The following is a 19,980-nucleotide window of genomic DNA, read 5'->3' on the forward strand; positions in this document are numbered from 1 at the left end:
AGCTTATAAAGGATTGGTGTTAGTTCTTCTTTAAATGTTTCACAGAATTTACTGGTGAGGCCATCTGGGTTTCCAGTTTTCCTTGTGGGACTTTTTGATGACTACCTCAATCTCTTTAATTACAATAGGTCTATTCAGATTTACTTGAGTCACTTTGGTAGTTTTTTTTTTTTTTAACGTTTATTTATTTTTGAAACAGAGAGAGTATGAATGGGGGAGGGTCAGAGAGAGAGGGAGACACAGAATCGGAAACAGGCTCCAGGCTCTGAGCTGTCAGCGCAGAGCCCGACGCAGGGCTCAAACTCACAGACGATGAGATCATGACCTGAGCTGAAGTCGGACACTCAACCAACTGAGCCACCTAGGCACCCCTGGTAGTTTTTTTTTAAATATAAATTTGTTAATTTCATTTAGGTTTTATAATTTTTTTAGCATGTTTATAGTATTTCTTTACAATCCTTTTTTTATTTCTGTAATGATATACAAAGAGTTTAGTCAACCAGGAACAGTCCTCACAAGACTGCCCACACTTTTAACAGCAATTGTAAATTTGGTAGGGAAAACCGTGAAGTGTTTCCAAAAACTCTCTCAGGTTTGGTAATTTAATGGAAGCTCTCACAGAACTCACTAAAAACTATTATGTTTATAATTTCTTGCAGGGAAAGGACACAGGATAAAATTAATCATAGGAAAAGATGCACAGGGCAGAGTCTGGGAGAAGTCCAAATGCAGGTTTTTTGTTTGTTTTTATTTTATTTTTATTTATTTATTTTTCAATATATGAAATTTATTGTCAAATTGGTTTCCATACAACACCCAGTGCTCATCCCAAAAGGTGCCCTCCTCAATACCCATCGCCCACCCTCTCCTCCCTCCCTCCCCCCATCAACCCTCAGTTTGTTCTCAGTTTTTAAGAGTCTCTTATGCTTTGGCTCTCTCCCACTCTAACCTCTTTTTTTTTTTTTCCTTCCCCTCCCCCATGGGTTTCTGTTAAGTTTCTCAGGATCCACATAAGAGTGAAAACATATGGTATCTGTCTTTCTCTGTATGGCTTATTTCACTTAGCATCACACTCTCCAGTTCCAACCACGTTGCTACAAAGGGCCATATTTCATTCTTTCTCATTGCCACGTAGTACTCCACTGTGTATATAAACCACAATTTCTTTATCCATTCATCAGTTGATGGACATTTAGGCTCTTTCCATAATTTGGCTATTGTTCAGAGTGCTGCTATAAACATTGGGGTACAAGTGCCCCTATGCATCCTGTATCCCTTGGGTAAATTCCTAGCAGTGCTACTGCTGGGTCATAGGGTAGGTCTATTTTTAAGTTTTTGAGGAACCTCCACACTGTTTTCCAGAGTGGCTGCACCAATTTGCATTCCCACCAACAGTGAAAGAGGGTTCCCGTTTCTCCACATCCTCTCCAGCATCTATAGTCTCCTGATTTGTTCATTTTGGCCACTCTGACTGGCGTGAGGTGATATCTGAAGTGTGGTTTTGATTTGTATTTCCCTGATGAGGAGCGACATTGAGCATCTTTTCATGTGCCTGTTGGCCATCTGGATGTCTTCTTTAGAGAAGTGTCTATTCATGTTTTCTGCCCATTTCTTCACTGGATTATTTGTTTTTTGGGTGTGGAGTTTGGTGAGCTCTTTATAGATTTTGGATACTAGCCCTTTGTCTGATATGTCATTTGCAAATACCTTTTCCCATTCCGTTGGTTGCCTTTTAGTTTTGTTGATTGTTTCCTTTGCTGTGCAGAAGCTTTTTATCTTCATGAGGTCCCAGTAGTTCATTTTTGCTTTTAATTCCCTTGCTTTTGGGGATGTGTCAAGTAAAAAATTGCTACGGCTGAGGTCAGAGAGGTCTTTTCCTGCTTTGTCCTCTAGGCTTTTGATGGTTTCTTGTCTCACATTCAGGTCCTTTATCCATTTTGAGTTTATTTTTGTGAATGGTGTGAGAAAGGGGTCTAGTTTCATTCTTCTGCATGTTGCTGTCCAGTTCTCCCAGCACCATTTGTTAAAGAGACTGTCTTTTTTCCATTGGATATTCTTTCCTGCTTTGTCAAAGATTAGTTGGCCATACGTTTGTGGGTCTAGTTCTGGGGTTTCTATTCTATTCCATTGGTCTATGTGTCTGTTTTTGTGCCAATACCATGCTGTCTTGATGATTACAGCTTTGTAGTAGAGGCTAAAGTCTGGGATTGTGATGCCTCCAAATGCAGGGTTTTTGATCATCTTCTTCCCATGGTCATGGATAGCATTATGTCTTCCCAGACACAGTGTGTGACAATACAGAGTATTACCAACCATGGAAGCTCACCTGAATTTTTAGTGTCCAGAATTTTCAATTGGGCTTGATCACATATTACTCATATGGATAACCTTTAGTCTCCAGCTTTTCCCATAGGGTAAGCTAATATCTTTAGTTTCCATTTCTTTTGAAGGTTGGAAATGATACAATATGGCCAAATGTTCCAGACAAAGAAAGACACTCCTATTAGGCAGGAAGTTTCAGAGGTCTAGAGATAATATCACAGTAGCCAAGGGCAAAGGCCAGATCTCTCTATGGGTGAGGTTAATTCTTTATTACATGGTGTACCCCCTTTCATTTCTGGTTGAGGCTTCTCTTTTTTTTCTTGGTTAGTTTAGCTAAAAGTTTGTCAATTTTCTTGATCTTTTGAAAGAACCATCTTTTGTTTTGATTTTCTCCTGCTGTAATTTCTAGTTCATTTGTTTATTTTCTAATCTTTATTATTTCCTTTATTCTGGTTGCTTTGCATTTAGTTTGTTTTTCAAGTTTCTTTTTTTTTTTTTTTTAATTTTTTTTTTTTTTCAACGTTTATTTATTTTTGGGACAGAGAGAGACAGAGCATGAACGGGGCAGGGGCAGAGAGAGAGGGAGACACAGAATCGGAAACAGGCTCCAGGCTCTGAGCCATCAGCCCAGAGCCCGATGTGGGGCTCGAACTCACGGACCGCGAGATCGTGACCTGGCTGGAGTCGGGCGCTTAACCGACTGCGCCACCCAGGCGCCCCTGTTTTTCAAGTTTCTTAAGATAAAAGGTTGTTATTAGTTTGAGATATTTTTTCATTTTAAACATGGACATATTCAGCTATAAATTTTTCTCTAAGCACTATTTTAGCTATATCCCAGAAGTTTGGGTATTTTTGTTTGTATTTTTGTTTTCATTCATCTCAGTGTGTTCCATAATTTCCTTTTATGATTTCTTCTTCATTAGTTATTTAGGAATGTGTGAATTTCCACATATTTGTCCATGTTCCCAATTTTTTTTTCTATTGTTGAGTTCTAATTTCATTACATTGTGGTCAGAGAATACATTTGAGTCCTTTTACATTTATTGAGACATGACTGTGGCCTAATATATGCTCTGTCCTTGAAAAGGTTCCATGAATACTTGAGTGTATGTTCAGCTGTTGCTGTGCGAAGTGTTCTATGAATGTTTTTTGGTTTACTTGGTTTATGGTGTTGCTCAAGTCTTCAGTATGTTCCTTGACTTTCTATGTAGTTGTTCTATTGAAGCTCTATTGAATCTCCAACTATTATTCTCGAATTGTTTATTTTTCCCTTTAATTCCATCAATTTTTGCATCATGTATTTTGGAGGCTCTGTTGTTAGGTTTATATACATTTATAATTGTTAGGTCTTCCTGATGGATTGACCCTTTTATCATCATAAGATATCCTTCATTTTGTGTAGTAACAATTTTTGTCTTAAAGTCTATTTTGCCTAATTTTTAAAAATGTTTACTTATTTATTTTTGAGAAAGAGAAACTGTGAGTGGGGGAGGGACAGAGGGGGGGGTGGGGAGGGAGAGAATCCCAAGCAGCCTCCACACTGTCAGCACAGATCCTGAGATGGGGATCAAACTCACAAACTGTCAGATCACGACATGAGCCAAAATCAAGAGTCAGATGTTCAACTGGCTGAGTCACCCAGGTGCCCTGATTTTGCCTGATATTCTTATAGCCATTCCTGTTTTCCTTTGGTTACTGTTTCATGACATGTCATTTTTTTCATCTGTTTACTTTAAATCTGCCTGTGTCTTTGAATCTAAAGTGTGTCGGGGCGCCTGAGTGGCGCAGTCGGTTAAGCGTCCGACTTCAGCCAGGTCACGATCTCGCGGTCCGTGAGTTCGAGCCCCGCGTCGGGCTCTGGGCTGATGGCTCAGAGCCTGGAGCCTGTTTCCGATTCTGTGTCTCCCTCTCTCTCTGCCCCTCCCCCGTTCATGCTCTGTCTCTCTCTGTCCCAAAAATAAATAAACGTTGAAAAAAAAAAATTTGAATCTAAAGTGTGTCTCTTCTAGATAGCACATAGTTGGATCATTTAAAAAATCAATTGTGCCCATTTACAATTGCACCAAAAATAATAAAATATCTAGGAATAAACTGAACCATGCAGGTGAAAGACCTGCATTCTGAAAACTATAAAACTTTGATGAAAGAAACTAAAGATGACACAAACAAATGAGAAGATATTCCATGCTCATGGATTGGGAGAACAAATATTGTTAAAATGTCTGTACTATCCAAAGCAGTGTACAGATTCAATGCAATCCCCATCAAATACCAATAGCATTTTCAACAGAACTAGAACAAATAATCCTAAAATTTGTATGGAACCACAAAAGACCCCCAAATAGCCAAAGTAATCTTGAAAAAGAAGACCAAAACTGGGGGTATCAGATTCCCAGATTTCAAGTTATATTACAAAGCTATAATAATCAAAACAGTATAGTAATGGCACAAAAATAGATGCATAGATCAATAGAAAGGAATAGAAAGCCCAGAAATAAGTCCATGATTATATGGTCAATTAATCTTTGACAACAGAGGCAAGAATATGCAATGGGAAAAGGACAGTCTCTTCAACAAATGATGTTGGGAAAACTGGACAGCTACCCGCAAAAGAATGAAACTGTACCAATTTCTTATATCATACACAAACATAAACTCAAAATGGATTAAAGACCTAAATGTGAGACCTGAAAACATAAAAGTCCTAGAAGACAGCACAGGCAGTAATTTCTCTGACATCAGCCAACAATTTTCTAGCTATGTCTCCTGAGGCAAAAGAAACAAAAACAAAAATAAACTATTGGGACTACATCAAAATAAAAACCTTCTGCACCGTGAAAGAAATAATCAACAAAGCAAAAAGACAACCTACTGAATGGGAGAAGATATTTGCAAATGACATACCTGATAAAAGGTTAGTATCCAAAATATATAAAGAACTTATACAACTCAACATCAAAAAAACAAATAATCCAACTGAAAAATGGGCAGAAGACATGAACAAACATTTCTCCAGAGAAAACAGACAGATGGCCAACAGACACATGAAAAGATAACCAACATCACTAATCACCAGGGAAATGCAAATCAAAACCACAATGAGATATCATCTCATAACTGTCAGAATGTCTATAATCAAAAACACAAGAAACAACAAGTGTTGATGAGGATGTGGATAAAAAGGAATCCTCATGCACTGTTGGTCAGAATGCAAACTGGTGCTGCCACTGTGGAAAACAGTATGGGGTTTCCTCAAAAAATTAAAAATAGAATCACCATATGATCCAGTAATTCCACTATTGGGTATTTACCCAAAGACTATGAAAACACTAATTTAAAAAGATATATGCCCCACCCTATGTTTATTGCAGCATTATTTACAATAGAAAAATTATGGAAGAAACCCAGTTGTACATCAGTAGATGAATGGCTAAAGATGTGGTGTGTGTGTGTGTGTGTGTGTGTGTGTGTGTGTGTGTGTGTGTGTGTGTGTGTATGCATATATATACATACATATATATGGACTATGGACTATTAGCCATAAAAAAAATGAAATCCTGCCATTTACAACAATATGAATGGATCTACAGGGTATAATGCTAATTCAAATAAGGGGCACCTGGGTGGCTCAGTCAGTTAAGTGTCCAACTTCAGCTCAGGTCATGATCTCAGTTTGTGTTCTAGCCCCGCATCGGGCTCTGTGCTGTCAGTGCAGAACCCACTTTGGATCCTCTTTGTCCCTCTTTCTCTGCCCCTCACCCCTTCCCCAGTCATGCACACATGTGCACATGCTCTCTCTCAAAAATAAATAAACATTAAAAAAAAAAAGTATGAAATCCTGCCATTTGCAACAATATGGATACATCTATAGGGTATGATGCTAAGTGAAATAAGTCAGTCAGAGAAAGGCAAATATCATATGATCTCACCCATATGTGGAAGTTAACAAAACAAATGAACAAACAAAAAAGGGACAAACAAAAAGACTCTTAAATATAGAGAACAAACTGGTGGTTACAAAAGGAAGGTGGTGAAGGGACGGGTGATACAGGAGATTAAGAATACACTTATTGTGATGAGCACTGAGTAATGTATAGAATTACTGAATCACCATATTGTACACCTAAAATAATAAAACACTATATCATACTGAAAAATTTTTAAATGTTTATTTATTTTTGAGAAGGGGGTGGGGCACAGAAAGAGGGAGACACAGAATCCAAAGTAGGCTCCAGGCCCTGAGCTGTCAGCACAGAGCCCAATGCAGGGCTTGAACCCACAAGCTGCAAGATCATTACCTGGGTCAAAACCATGTTGGACACTTAACCGACTGAGTCACCCAGTCACCCCGAACATACTGAATCTTTTTAAAAAATGGGTTACACAGTCAAAACATATAGGAAAAAATGTGTTATAAATTTGCTGTTCAGTTAGTTAATAAAAATACGATGTTGGTTTTCTTCACTTTGGGGGCAAAATCAATTCTGCCAATCACTGCTTTTTGATTGGAGTTTTTTTATTTATTCATATTTAATGTAATTACTGATAAGCTAGGATTTATGTTTTCCATTTCCCTATTTGTTTTCTCTATGTCTCACGTCGATTTTGTTCCTCTATTTTTCCATCACTGCTTTCTTTTGTGTTAAATAGATATTTTAAGTGTGCCCCTTTATTTATTTATTTTTTATTAAAAAAAAGTGTTTATTTGTGAGAGAGAGCAAGCAGGGGAGGGGCAGAGAGAGACACACACACACACACAGAATCCAAAGCAGGCTCCAGGCTCTGAGCTGTCAGCACAGAGCCCGACGCAGGGCTCAAACTCACAGACTGCAAGATCATGACCTGAGCCAAAGTCTGACACTTAACCAACTGACCCACCCAGGCGCCCTAAGTGTGCCCCTTTAATTACCTTGTTTATTTCATGCTATTCTCTTAGTGGTTGTATGGATTGCAATTAGTATCTTAATTTAAAACAATCTTGTATGGATTACTACCAACTTAATTGCAATAGTGTACAAAAACTATTCTCCTGTATACCCCCCCCCATTTTTATAGTATTATTGCCATACAAATTACATCTTTATACATCATAAGCCCATAAACAGTTTTATGATCATTGCTTTATATAGCTGTCTTTCAAATCAGGTAAAAGAAAAATGTTACAAACATGTATATTGCCTTTTCTTTTGTAAATTTATTTATTGTTTAATTTACATCCAAGTTAGTTAGCATATGGTGCAACAATGATTTCAGGAGTAGATTCCTTAATGCCCCTTCCCTGTTTAGACCATCCCCCCTCCCACAACCCCTCCAGCAACCCTCTCTTTGTTCTCTACATTTAAGAGTCTTTTATGTTTTGTCCCCTCCCCCTGTTTTTATATTATTTTTGCTTCCCTTCCCTTATGTTCATCTGTTTAGTATCTTAAATTCCTCATATAAGTGAAGTCATATGATATTTGTCTTTCTCTAATTTTGCGTAGTGTAATACCCTCTAGTTCCATCCACATAGTTGCAAATGGCAAGATTTCATTCTTTTTGATTGCCGATCAATACTCCATTGTATATATATACACCACATCTTCTTTATGCATTCATCCATCGATGGACATTTGGGTCTTTCCATACTTTGGCTCTTGTTGATAGTGCTGCTATCAACATGGGGGGTGTTTGTGTCCCTTTGAAACAGCAGACCTGTATCCCTTGGATAAATGCCTAGTAGTACAATTGCTGGGTCATAGGGTAGTTCTATTTTTAGTTTTTTGAGGAACCTCCATACTGTTTTCCAGAGTGGCTGCACCAGTTTGCATTCCTACCAGCAGTGCAAAAGAGATCCTCTTTCTCCACATCCTTGCCAACATCGGTTGTTGCCTGAGTTGTTAATGGTAGCCATTCTGACAGGTATAAGGTGGTATCACATTGCGGTTTTGATTTGTATTTCCCTGATGATAAGTAATGTTGAGTATTTTTTGTATGTGTTGGGTTGGCCATCTGGATGTCTTCTTTGGAGAAGTGTGTATTCATGTCTTTTGCCCATTTCTTCACTGGATTATTTGTTTTTTGGGTGTTGAGTTTGATAAGTTCTTTATAGATTTTGGATACTAACCCTTCATCTGATATGACATTTGCAAATATCTTCTCCCATTCTGTCATTTGCCTTTTAGTTTTGCTGATTGTTTCCTTCACTGTGCAGAAGCTTTTTATTTTGATGAGGTCCCAATAGTTCATTTTTGCTTTTGTTTCCCTTGCCTCTGGAGACGTGTTGAGAGAGAAGTTGCTGAGGCTGAGGTCAAAGAGGTTTTCGCCTGCTTTCTCCTGGCGGATTTTGATGGCTTCCTGTCTTACATTTAGGTCTTTCATCCATTTTGAGTTTATTATTGTGTGTGGTGTAAGAAAGTGGTCCAGGTTCATTCTTCTGCATGGCACTGTCCAGTTTTCCCAGCACCACTTGCTGAAGAGATTGTCTTTATTCCATTGGCTATTCTTTCCTGCTTTGTCAAAGATTAGTTGGCCATATGTTTGTGGGTCCATTTCTGGGTTCTCTATTCTGTTCCACTGATCTGAGTGTCTGTTTTTGTGCCAGTACCATATAGTCTTGATGATTACAGCTTTGTAATACATATTGAAGTCCAGGAGTGTGATACCTCCAGCTTCGGTTTCTTTTTCAAGATGGCTTTGGCAATGAATTCTCTGAGTTTTTATCTGGGAATGTTTTACCCTTTCCTTCATTTTGAAGGATAGTTTTACTGGATATAGAATTATTGGTTGACAGTCTTTCTTTCAGCACTTTGAATATTCCATCCCACTGCCTTCTGTCTTCCATGGTTTCTAACAAAAACTAGCTGTTAATCTAAGAATCATTTGTGATGAGCTGCTTCTCTCTTGTGACTTTCAAGATTCTTTGTCTTTGACTTTCAGAAGATTAGAATGGGTGTCTTTGTGGGTCTCTGGGTTTATCCTGTTGAAGAGTTTGTGGAACTTTTTAGATGTGTGATGGCTTTCATCAAATTTACAGAATTTTTGGCCATTATTTCTTCAAATATTTTTCTGCCCCTTCTCTCCTCTTCTGAGGTTATTATGCATATGTTTGTACAGTTGATGTTTCATAGGTCTCTGAGGCTCTATTCATTTTCTTCATTCTTTTTTCTTTCTTTTTGTTGGGTTGATAACTTCAATTGACCTATATTCAAGTTTCCTGAATCTTTCTTCTGCCAGCTTAAGTTTGTTTTTGGGGTCCTCTCATAAATATTGCATTCAGTTACTATACTTTTCGGTTCCAAAACTTCTATGTTTTTTTTCTTAAAGAATTATCTCTTTATTGGTTGATAGTCTCTATTTGGTAAGACATTGTTCGCAATGTCTTTAGTCATGGTTTTCTGTAATTATTTGAACATCTTTATAATAGTTAAAGATTTTGTCTAGTAAGTCCAACATCTGGGCTTCCTCAGGAATAGTTTCTACTGAATGACTTTTCTTCCTGTGTATAGACCATACTTTCTGTTTCTTTGTGTGTCACATATTTTTGTTGTTGTTTTTGATAACAAGACATCTTACATACCATATGTCACAGTTGTGGGAATCAGATTCCCTCCCTCCCCACGGGTTAGTTGGTATTGCTCTTTGTGGCTTGTGTTGACACTGCTATTGCCTTTTTTTAAATAACTTCCTTAACAAAGTATGTTAACTTTATTGTTGTTGTTGTTTTGTTTTGTCATATGTGGCCACTGAAACCTCTGCTCAATTAGCTTAGTGTTAAATCAATAACTGGACAAAGACTTCCCTAAATACCTTGAATCAGGATATCTCCTAGGCATTGCAAAAGAGCATTATGTGTGTGGTGTGGCATATTTTCAACTCTCTAGCAGGCAGCTTACATGTCTACCTTAGTCTTCAGTTCCTGCTCATACAGAGCTTCATGGTCAGATAGAGGTAGTAAATTCAGGCCTTCTCAGGTCCTTCCTGAGCATGGGACCAGTCTTGTACATGTGCATGATCTTCTGGAGTCCGAGGATTATATCAGAGCTTTTCAAAAATTCCCTACAGACATCTTATTCCCAAGATTTTCCTTTTAATTGTTTGGTCAGCTTTTTGTTTGTCCCAATTGTTTTTCCAACTCAGGCAGCTGAGATGTTAAATAATTGCCTCTGGTTGTTTTCTTTTCTTTTTTTTAATTTTTTTTAACCTTCATTTATTTTTGAGACAGAGAGAGACAGAGCATGAATGGGGGAGGGGCAGAGAGAGAGGGAGACACAGAATCGGAAGCAGGCTCCAGGCTCCGAGCCATCAGCCCAGAGCCCGACGCGGGGCTCGAACCCACGGACCACGAGATCATGACCTGAGCTGAAGTCGGACGCTTAACCGACTGAGCCACCCAGGCACCCCTTCTCTGGTTGTTTTCAACAAACGTCCTGGAGAAAAGATTGTTCACACTAAGCAAGCTCTGAATTAGATCAAATAAAGATAAGCCCTGGGAGAGACCTGGACATGTTAAATAATGACAATTCTCTGAGAATAGGGCCTTTTAGAGGGTTCCAAACCCATTCTGCCCACCAGGGGCACTAGATTGCTGGTGTCCACAACTACTGTTATTGTGAGGTTATTTGTTTTTAATCATTTTTATAGACTTGGGGAGAGAAGGATGGGAATGGGTCATGTTTAAACACCACAAATCTTGCTGTTCTTCGATTTTACTATTTTCTGGCATACAGTTTCATTGAGTTATTATAAGCCTTTGGTTAATTGAGTTCTGAAAAGTTGATTTTAGTAATTTTTGCCAGTTTTCTCATTGCTTTTATGAAGGAGATTTTCAGAGAACTTACTGCATAAGTACCACCACAACTGATTTTTGAATACTGTTCTTTAATTTGAAAAATTTGCAAACATTTTATTATTTTTTTAATAATTAACTGGTATATTCTTTAAGGTTTTCTACACTGACAATCATGTTATGTGAGATTATTATAGCTTGGTTTCCTCCTTTTTAAGTCTGACACTTTTTTCCCCTATCTTTTTGTGCTGGGCTCACTATCCAGTACAATGTTAGATAAAAATATTGGGGTATTAGTTTGCTCAGTCTGCCGTAACAAAATACCATAGACTAAGTGGCTTAAACAACAGAAATTTATTTTCTTACAGCTCTGGAGGGTAGACGTCCAAGATCAAGATGTCGTCAGCAGGTTTGGTTTCTTCGGAGGCCTCTGTTCTTGGGTTTGTAGATGGCTGCCCTATTACTGTGTATTCACATTATCTCTCTGTGTGTGCAAGATCTGGTGTCTCTCCTTTTTTTTATAAGGATACCAGTAATACTGGATTAGGGCCTACTCATGTAGCATCATTTTACCTTAATTAACAATTTAAAGGCTCTATCTTCAAATATAGTCATATTTTGAGGTACTGGGGGTTAGGACTTCAACACATGAATTTTGAGGTGACATAATTCAGCCCTTAATAGTTGGCATTCTTGTTTGTAATTTTATTTTATTTTTCTTTTTTTATTTTTTTTTTCAACGTTTATTTATTTTTGGGACAGAGAGAGACAGAGCATGAACAGGGGAGGGGCAGAGAGAGAGGGAGACACAGAATCGGAAGCAGGCTCCAGGCTCCGAGCCATCAGCCCAGAGCCCGACGCGGGGCTCGAACTCACGGACCGCGAGATCGTGACCTGGCTGAAGTCGGACGCTTAACCGACTGCGCCACCCAGGCGCCCCTCTTGTTTGTAATTTTAAAGGTAATGTATACAATGTTTCATCATCAAGAAAAATACTTACTCCAGAGTTTGGTAGATGCACTATCATGTATAAGAAGTTTTATTCCTAGTTCATTAAGAATTCATTTTAGGGTACCTGGGTGGCCCAATCATTAAGCATATGACTCCAGCCCAGGTCATGATCTCACAGTTCGTAAGTTCAAATCAGTGCCACATTGGGTGAGTACGAGCCCCGTTTCAGGTAAAACACAAGTCCCGGGTGAGCCCCACTTCTTTCTCTCTCTCTGCCCCTTGTGAGATTTTCTCTCTCTCTGTGCCCCTCGCTCACTTGTAGCCTCTCTAAAAAAAAAAATAAATAAAAGGAATTTTAAATTCAGTGACCACTTTAATTTTTTTAAAAAATGCCTTCACATGACATTTTTCTTTCATCTGTAAAAGTAGTTAATAACATTTATATAAAGTTTATTTTGAGAGAGAAAGAGAGAGCACATGAGCAGGGGGAGGGGCAGAGAGAGAAGAGAGAGAGAATCACGAGCAAGCTCCATGCTATTAGTACATAGCCCAATGTAGGGCTTGATCTCATGAACCGTGAGATCACGACCTGAGCAGAAATCAAGAATTGGACACTTAACCAACTGAGCCACCCAAGTGCCCCAGTACTTTTCTTTTAAAACGATGGTCATCCACAATATCCAGAAAATGCTTTATTTAGATTGTCAATTAAAAATACAAGATATGAAAAATTTTCCTACAGAACTAGTTATTCTCCATAATATGTATATGTGTACACAGATATCTAAGAAATGTTACCTTATTTGTAATCTCATTTAAACACACACACACCAATGTACATATAAGGCTGATGTTACTACAAAAAACAAGAGCTTGGGCAACCTTTCCACATTGCTTCTGTTCCTCCAGGATTTGAGACTTCTTCCACAGTGTTCCTTGAAAAGCTCTGGCCTTGCCCCAGGCTTTCCCAGGGCCTCCTGGCCAGAGAAGTAGAACTGAGATATGACCAGGGCCTGGAAGTTCCACCAATCAGATTGCTTTAAGTCCTCTAAAGTGATTTGGGACAAATGGCCCACAGGTCTCCTCCTAACATTTAGAATTTTCCAAGTAGCTGCTGGAGCTCAGAAATTAATGGAATTAAATCCGAACAGGAGGCCACCATTGTTCTAGGGCTTGATAGCAATTACAGAGTCATCTCCTTCAGAGATTTCCTCCAATTATTTTGACTATTCATCAGAATGGGTAAGAGTATGCCACGAAATTATTACAAATACAATTTTCCACACATTTCCATTCATTGATGCAGCAAACAAAGATAAGCGAAAGTCCTTGAAAGAATACAGAACATAGTGTCCATTTCCCTACAAAAGAGATATGGTTAGTGTAGGAGCCATTTCAAAGTTTCCCCAACACCACTGGGCCTTGATTTCCCAAAGCACAATTCAACCTTGATAAAGGAATTGGCTGGTTCTGATTCAGGAACTTGGTCCCTAGCTAGGTTTCTGTTTTTACTCTGGATAATAGTGTTGCATCCCATAATATCCTTTGCCTCAGGTCTTTCTGGACAGAGCTACTGAATTTTCTTTCACAACTATAATCCTTTATAAGATTCATATTTGGTGTGAAGCAGAAAAACAAGCAAAATACTGAATGATATAAAGACTTAATTTGTACCACTTTATGTTCTCTTAACCTAACATCCTAAATTTACTTTGAAGGGAAGTAGGTGTATATACAAGTGACTCCCAAGTCTGTGATCTTCAACTGTTTTGTTGCAAAAAGAACTTTGGAAAATATGTACCCCTTACACCTTGACTACTAAAATGGTAAGTTTAATGGTTGCACATAATGTAGTTTCTGGCATATTGTACATGTGTTATATGTGCCTTAGATATATCATTGTCAAAACCCTGGCACTTGGTTCATTATGTTTATGAAAAACAGCCATTCTATAACCTAACTGGCCAGTCCTCATCATCAGAAAAGATCTGACCTCATTTGAATTCAAAACAGTGAGTTGATAAACACTCCTATTACAAGCTACTCTCTTTCAAGTTCTAAGATTCATAGAAGACAATCAGCAAAGGCAGAGTCTGTGTCTGGGTGAAATATGGTCCTGCCTCCTTCAACATTTCTCTCTCTAGGGTTATGCATTCTGGATTTTTCCCTTTGTTTGGATTGTTCCCCAAAGATTTTTATAGCCTGGGGCAGTACACCAGAGTAAGAACTGGGACGACTGAGATAGCCTTCCTTTCGTAAAGGAGAGGAAATCTGTGTAAGAAGAATTGGTAAAGAAGTCCTCAGGCACCCATTCTCATCTCAGTAGAGATCATTTTAAATTCAGAGTACATGTGAAACAATTTGCAAAATAATTCCATAAAACTGCTGCACCATTTGAAACCAAAGAGTACCTGTCCTAAAAGCATTTCACCTACCTATGCTGAAAGTAGGATTATAAAAATATTTCTAAAAAGGTTTCTAAAATTTTCATTTGAGTTATAGAAACCATAACATCTCAGTTCAAAAGAAACAATCCAGGTTTTAAGACTACATTAAATAGAAATGCTCCAGGGCATGAATTTTATAAGTTTTTCCTCTGAATTAAGATTCAAAAAACAAGGTTAATTCATCTCAGATTATTTATACTTGGATGTTTAATTCTTTTTTAAAGATTTTATTTTCAAGCAATCTCTCCACCCAACTTGGGGAATTGACCTTACAACCCTGAGGTCAAGAGTCACATGCTGTACCCACTGAGCCAGCCAGACGCCTCATGAATATTTATGTTTAAATTTACATGGACAGTCACAATAGAGCTGTTTGACACAAGAAGTTTCACTTGGAACAGCTAATATAATACATTCTAGATTTGATTAAATGTTGAGTTTAGTTGCCAGTTATGATTTCTCACCATTTGTTTTTAAAAAGTCACAGTTTTTGGTCACTAAGAACTGACTCATCACAGTTTTAATAGTAACATTGTCTTGTATTAAAAACTTTATTCCAGGGTCATAATTATATTTAAAACTGCAAGTGTCTTAGACTCAGAAAGAAAAAGAAAGCGAATAAACTTGAGGATCCAAAAGAAAAATTATGGATTAAAAAATTCACAACTCAGACATGAAGTCAACACAATTCTGCCAGATTAACAAATTCCTGTCTTTCCGGGTTGAAATTTATTTTGGCATGATTTCTAAATACAGACCCATTTTCCCCCATTTTAAAAAGGACATTAGACTCTGAATAGTGGAAAAAAGGGAGGGTTGAGGCTGTGTCTTTCAGTTTTTTACACTATACAGGAGACTTTTGCTTAGAATTCCAGATTACAATTTAGAATACAAGCTACAAACGCTATTTTCTACAGCAATCCAAAGTAGGCTCTCCAAGTCAAAACCTAAATATACTATTTTAATTAATATATGACGAATTTTACCCCAGAATTTGAAGCAGAAATGTACTGGCTCTTTTAAAATAACAAATAAGTAATTAGGGTTATGGTCATCTACATTACCCCTTTTGAATAGAAATGCTACTATGTACCACTGCTAGCATCCACTTCACACAGTTTTGAGGCCAAGCTGGGAAAAAGCATCACAACGAGGAAGACAGCAGAGAAAGTTGCTATTCCTTTTCTTTGGGGAAAAAAAAAAAAAAGTTGAACTACTTACAGAAAGATGTAACACTATCATTAGCTTCATAGTTTTTAAAAACAGTTTTACAGTTTATAGTTCTACGAAAAAAAACAAATCATAGGTTTTGGTAACTAAAGACCACAGACTAAAATTTTATTTCACAATTTTATTCATTACTCTGAAAGTTCTCATCCCAAATTTGAGCCCCTTAAATTCGTCTCCTTCTAGTTCACTCTTGTATACATACTTGTCTAATATTCCATGAATGAATCTGAAGATCATTATTACTGCTGCATTGGAGCAGGTTACTTCAAAGAAGGAATAAAGTTATTTTGTTTCTGTAGAGGGCCTAATAATCCACAAAACACTGAGTATTGTTTGTCTAGCTAAACATTACTTACACTACATACTGATAAATGCTTATTTGCAAAGTTGTTTTAAAAATCATTTTTGGACACTAAAGAAATATCAATAAGGAAATTGTGTTACCTGAAAATACAATTACAGGTTAAACTTGAGTTTTAAAATGCTGACAATATAAGCCCGAGAATATACTTATTAAAAATCACTTCCTTTAAAGTACACTTACAATAATTTCAACAACCTATTCCACTTTCCTAAAAAAACCAAGAGTAAATTGTTGATCTGCTCCCCTGCCATATTGTTTTCTACATCACAAACTGAAAACATCAACGTGTTGCAACCACAGCAGAGGGATGTAAACATGTGCATTTAAAAAAAATTTCTTTTAATGTTTATTTTTGAGACAGACTGCAAGCGGCGGGGGGGGGGGGGGGGGAGAGAGAGAGAGAGAGAGAGAGAGAGAGAGAGAGAGAGAGAGAGAGAGACACAGAAGCTGAAGCAGGCTCCAGGTACTGAGCCGTCAGCCTTGAGCCCCAAGTGGAGCTTGAACCCCAGATCTCTGAAAAGGATAAGTTGGATGCTTAACCAACTGAGTCACCCAGGCGCCCCAAGCATGTGCATTTCTAATTTGCAGGTACGGTAATCCCAAATTTAAGGGTCACAGGACTCCCAAGAAGTTACTGCAATTGGTATGACAAAGGCTTGCATTAACTCCAGATAAGATTCGGGGCTAATTTAACTAATATAACTGATGTGGCTGGACCCGTAAGAAAAGAGTACTACATGGGTCATAGTAATTACCCAAAAGTTGCTCTTACCGTTCAACTATGTGCTATGGGAACTACAAAGATAGTCACTACCGTAACGAAACTCAAAACGAAGGAGAGAAAGTAAGCAAAACTTAGTACAACCATAATAAAGGTTCCCATAATACAAAAAATGACAATGGAGAACAGGACAGGCAGGATTTGAGAAGAAAGGGGAATTTCTGTGGGCAGAGCAGTCACAGAGAATCAAGAACAGGAGGAAGTGAGTTTGTCAGGATAAATTAAAAAAGGACCAAATATGGGCGCCTGGCTGGCTCTGTCGGAGAGCAAGCGACGCTAAGCTAAGAGTAGAGGAGTTCGAGCCCCACCTTGGGTGTGAAGATCACATAAAAAACAAACAAACAAACAAACAAACAAACAAAAAAACCCACAAAGACTTTAAAGATTAGAAAGTTAAAGATGGCATGCCACACCGCCAAAAACGAAAAACCTCCCGCCCGAATCACCTGCCGCAGAGCCACAATCTGACCAACAGAGCCCGGAGGCATGAGGTTAGTCAACCCTATTTGATTTTACAGCCCAGGTCATGTTTCTTCCAGAACAAAAGCATTCCCGGCGGAGACGAAGCGATTTCTCCCAGGTCACCACGACCTCATCCTCTCCCCGGTCGGTGGCCTGCACACCTGCCCGAACCTCCGCCACTGGCCCGAATCTCCCGCTCCCGGGTCCGAGACCTCCCAGCCCACCGCCTCCCTCCCTCGAGACCCAGGTCTGCGCAACTCCCCCCACCCCCACCGCCCCAGTCTCCCTCCCACCCGCCAGGGCAGCTGGGGCACCGCAGGCTCCGCGCCGAGCGCCGCCGCCGCCGGCCGTTACCCAACTAACCGTTATGCGCGGCTCGTGGCGCCGAGCGTGTGCGTGACGCGGCGGCGCGGGGCGGAGCTCCTCTGGGCCGCACGCGGCTCCCACTCCCACGCAGCAGGAGCGCTCCACGCGGAGTGTGGCGGGTGGGCGCCGCTCCCTTTTACGCTGCCCCTGCGGGAGCTTGCGCGCGGGGGCGGAGCTGGCTCTTCTGGCTACCGCCCCCTGCCCCCCAGCGCGCCGACACCTGTCCGGCCTCCACGCGGCCGCGAGCGCGTAACCCCCGTCCGGCCACGAGTTCCCGGCATCCTCGCGGTGACTTACACGAGCGCGGGACGCGGGCGCCGGCCTGCCCCTCAGTCTCTGGCAGACAAAAGGGAAAAGCCGCGAAGGACGGATGGGGCGTACCCCTGGGGTCTCAGGTGTGGGGGGCGACGGTCGGGCGCGCGGGGGAGCCGGGAAGCTGCTGGAAGAGGAGGGGCTGGGCGGGGTGTGAATGGATGCGGGTGCACCTCGGGCCCGGGAAGAGGCCGAGGGGCGGGCGGTGCGAGCGCGGGCTGTGGCCTCCGCAGAGTTGGGTGAACTCGGGGGGAAGTCACTCAAACCGTCAGAGCGCTTTAAATGAGTTTTGTGAGGGAAATTAGGGAACTTGCGTGTGGCATTTGGTGGACGGTGGCGGTTAAACGCAGAAGTCGGGAAAGAGGAGCGGGTCAGAGGGTGGCGGCCCCCGTCTCTAGGGGGAAGGTGTGTATGCCGGAAACCGGGAGACCAGCGAATCTGGGAGGCCAAATTTGTTTGGACACCGCATGTTCGAGACAGGATATAATTAGAGCTAGCAGTTTTGAGGGACCGATTCTGTGCTAGGCACGTCACTTGAATTCTTATGACCCTGTGATGTGGCCACTACATTTTGCAAGTAAAGAACCCGAGGCTCGGAGAGATTAAGCATTTTACACAGGTCACAGAACTATTAGTAGCCAGCCTTTAAGTCAGACTCCAGAGCCTGATTGTGTCCTAAGAGCCATTGGAGGTTCTTGAGCAAGTCCAGAGACCAAAGTGTCAAAGTGATTACATCACGTTGACTTTTAAGAAATACCAAAAAAGTATAGATCAAGGCCTCTGCCTTCCAAGAAATTAGTTTCTTTGAGGAGGCTGAGGTTGGAAAGAGCCAACATTTGTTGAGCATTTGCTGCATTCTGGGATCTTGTCCAACCACTCCACCCCCATCCCCTACCACACACATTTAAATCCCTAACAACCCTAGGAGTAGGCCACTGGTGCTTTAGGGCTGTTAGGGTGGCGGCAGCATTCAGGGTTGATTGTAGACAGTTAAGTTGGGGAGAGAGTGGGAGACTCTGGTTCAGAAGTGAATTTATAAAATGGCAGTGGGAAGAGATGGGATAGGGTGATTCCCAGGAAACTTCTCAGAGAAGTCTTGTAAAGGAGCAGTGTAGTGGGTTCAGAATATGGACTCAGGAGCCAGACTGCTGAGTTTCAAAAACCAAAGGACCTAATTAGGGTTGTTACGGGATTAAAACTAGTGTTTGTGAAGCATTGGGATAGAGCCTAGCATAGAGCAAGTGCTGAATAAGCATTTGTTAAAAACAGAGAAAAAGAAATTAAGAGAACAATTCCATTTACAATGGCATCCAAAAGATTAAAATACCTAGGGCTATATTTAACTAAAGCGTTTGCAAAGCATTTAGGCAACAGTACAATATGAAGAAACAGCACCCCCAAACTGCCCTTATTTTAGACACCAGCTGTAAGTTCAAGGGTCCCCAGGGCCACCCTCAGTTCAAACGATCTGGCCACAAATTGGGGAGTTCCCACAACCACCCTCAGGGTCACTGATTTGCTAGCAAGACTCAGAACTCACTAGAAATTATTATACTCGAGGTTATGTTTTTTACAAGTAAAGGATAAATTGGAATCAGGCAAGGGAAGAGTAGCATAGGGAGAATCTGGGACTTGATACTCTAGTCCTCTCTCCCAGCTATGATGTGTGACAATGTTCAAACAGTTTTGCCAGCCAGAGAAAGTCACTCAAGACCTGGTATTGAGCATTTTATTGAGGCTTCATTACTTGACATGAATCGTCACGTAGATGATTGAACTCAAATCTCCAGCCCCCACTTCCCCCAACCACAGAGGTTGGGCCGTTATCATGTGACACAAAGCCCTACTTCTCCAAATCACATGGTTGTTCTTTCTGGCTTGCCAGCCCCCACCCTGAGTTGTTTCATTAGCATAAACCATTGGGGTTGATCTGTGGGACATACCCTGAATTACAAAGACACTCCTCTAAACTTGGGAAGTT

The 19,980-nt window shown here is 40.2% G+C and overlaps 1 protein-coding gene across 1 annotated transcript in view; it reads right to left on the reverse strand.

Annotated features, from left to right (window-relative positions):
* The window catches only part of LOC112864940 (monocarboxylate transporter 1), a 30,202-nt gene extending 12,372 nt beyond the window's left edge, over positions 1-17,830 (reverse strand). Inside the window, exon 1 of the mRNA XM_086717862.1 lies at positions 17,685-17,830. The gene's annotated coding sequence lies outside the window, so the exon portion shown is untranslated. The remainder of the gene's footprint in view (positions 1-17,684) is intronic.
* Between the last annotated feature and the right edge of the window lie 2,150 nt (positions 17,831-19,980).

This window comes from Puma concolor, chromosome C1 (genome assembly GCF_028749965.1).
Source record: "Puma concolor isolate L17-30 chromosome C1, mPumCon1.1.hap2, whole genome shotgun sequence".
NCBI lineage: Eukaryota > Metazoa > Chordata > Mammalia > Carnivora > Felidae > Puma > Puma concolor.